This window comes from Pseudophryne corroboree, unplaced genomic scaffold (assembly GCF_028390025.1).
Source record: "Pseudophryne corroboree isolate aPseCor3 unplaced genomic scaffold, aPseCor3.hap2 scaffold_385, whole genome shotgun sequence".
NCBI lineage: Eukaryota > Metazoa > Chordata > Amphibia > Anura > Myobatrachidae > Pseudophryne > Pseudophryne corroboree.
This window is the reverse complement of record NW_026970031.1, coordinates 32,501-35,000: the sequence shown is the minus strand read 5'-3', so window position 1 is coordinate 35,000 and position 2,500 is coordinate 32,501.

Below are 2,500 nucleotides of genomic sequence, written 5' to 3'. Positions count from 1 at the left end.
CGTACCGGACACATCGCAAATTCACAACGGTGGATTATTATTATTATTATTATTATTTTTTTTTACGCGGCCAGCAGGGGGCGCCGCGCGCGCGGACTGGCGCTCGTGAACACTGCATTTAAATCGGTGGTGTGTTTTTGTCTTTTGCCTGGTTTTTTTTAATCTCAATCGTGTATTACCTCGGCTGGCCAGCGGGGGGCGCCGCGGCGGGGACACGGGCGGACCGGGTACATTTCATCTGTTTGGGGCGAGTGCTTTTTTGAAATTTTTTTTTATCTTTTAGTCTCGTTCCGTTCTTCCCTTCAACTGGCCTGCGGGGGGCGCCGTGCGCGCGGACCGGCGTCCACCCCTGGCCGCTCCGGGACTTTGCATTCAAATGGGTGGGGTGTTTTTCATTTTTTTGCCCTTTTTTTTTCCACTCCCCCCCTCTCAATCGTGTATTACCTCGGCTGGCCAGCGGGGGGCGCCGCGGCGGGGACACGGGCGGACCGGGTACATTTCATCTGTTTGGGGCGAGTGCTTTTTTGAAATTTTTTTTTATCTTTTAGTCTCGTTCCGTTCTTCCCTTCAACTGGCCTGCGGGGGGCGCCGTGCGCGCGGACCGGCGTCCACCCCTGGCCGCTCCGGGACTTTGCATTCAAATGGGTGGGGTGTTTTTCATTTTTTTGCCCTTTTTTTTTCCACTCCCCCCCTCTCAATCGTGTATTACCTCGGCTGGCCAGCGGGGGGCGCCGCGGCGGGGACACGGGCGGACCGGGTACATTTCATCTGTTTGGGGCGAGTGCTTTTTTGAAATTTTTTTTTATCTTTTAGTCTCGTTCCGTTCTTCCCTTCAACTGGCCTGCGGGGGGCGCCGTGCGCGCGGACCGGCGTCCACCCCTGGCCGCTCCGGGACTTTGCATTCAAACGGGTGGGGTGTTTTTCATTTTTTGCCCCTGTTTTTCACTCCCCCCCTCTCAATCGTGTATTACCTCGGCTGGCCAGCGGGGGGCGCCGCGGCGGGGACACGGGGGAGGGTTCATCCGGGCGGACCGGGTACCTTTCGTCTGTTTGGGGCGAGTGCTTTTTTGAAATTTTTTTCATTTTATTTTTGTCCTCCCTTCGACCGGCCAGCGGGGGGCGCCGCGCGCGCGGACCGTCGGGGCCCGGGGCCCTGCGTCCCACTTACTTTCGCCCGACGGGAACCGTTTCTTTTGTTTTTATCCGAGAGGACACACGGAATCTGCACCCCCCGCAGTGGCGTCAGGCGGCCACCGGGGGGCGCCGCGGCGGGGATCGGGGGGGGGGGTCGCCCGGGAGCCGCCTGCCCGTCCGCTGGGCCAAGGGGGCCGGGGCGGGTCACGCGCCGCCGTCCCCCCCCGATCGTCTCGCTCCGAGCCGCCTCTGGCCACCGGGGGGCGCCGTCGGGTGGCGCGGGGGCGCCCCCGCCGCCCGCCGCCTCCCCCCGCACGCGTCGGGCCTCCCCCCGGGCCCCCGCGGGCCGGGGGACGCGGCCGGCGAGCGTCGGACTCCAGCGCGGAAGTGTCGCGGATGAGTGCGGACCGGGGCGCCCGCGGCCCAGCGGCACTTCCAGGGGCTCGGGGAGGAGATGGTTGAAGCCTGGGTGAAGCGCGCCCTCGGCCGTCCGTGTCGCTACCCGCCGGAGAACACCTCCGCCGGATCAGTAGGTACCAACGAGGCGAGCGAGAGAGCCGGGACTCTGTCCGGGGCCGAAAAGCCTGTTTCCCTGGAGCTTTTGCGAAAGGACCCGTGACAGAAGATGCGCGGAGCTCAGAGATCAGCATGGGCAGGGCCTTCTTGCATCCGATTTTGCCCAGGCAGGGCTCCAGGAACCGGGTTACAAAAAGCAAAAAGCCCTGGAGCTCAAACGAAAGGTTTAGTGACAAGATAGCCGTGGAGCTCCGATAACAGCATGGCAGGACCAGGATGGGGCCTATAAAGGGTCCACGGCGGGCATCCGTTGGAGCCCGACGTACGGGCCGGGCACGTCTCCTTCTCCCCCGGAGGCAGCGCCCCCCGGCGGGCCAAATCGGGTACTGCAATTTGTGGAAGTTTCGCAGATGAGTGCGGACCGGGGCGCCCGCGGCCCAGCTGCACTTCCAGGGGCTCGGGGAGGAGACGGTTGAAGCCTGGGTGAAGCGCGCCCTCGGCCGTCCGTGTCGCTACCCGCCGGAGAACACCTCCGCCGGATCAGTAGGTACCAACGAGGCGAGCGAGAGAGCCGGGACTCTGTCAGGGGCCGAAAAGCCCGTTTCCCTGGAGCTCCTGCGAAAGGACCCGTGGCAGAGTAGGCACGGAGCTCGGAGAGCAGCAGGGCCGGAGCTCGGAGAGCAGCAGGGCCAGGGCTCCCTCCCTTCCATAGGCTGCCCAGGCAGGGCTCCAGGAGCCCGGTACCAGCTCTCCCCGTCCGACAGCCTCCTCTCTGGAAGCGGAGAGCGGACGCAGTCGGGCTCCCGGACCGGGGCCCTGGGAGAGCCCTGCCGGGAGCCACCGGGACGGG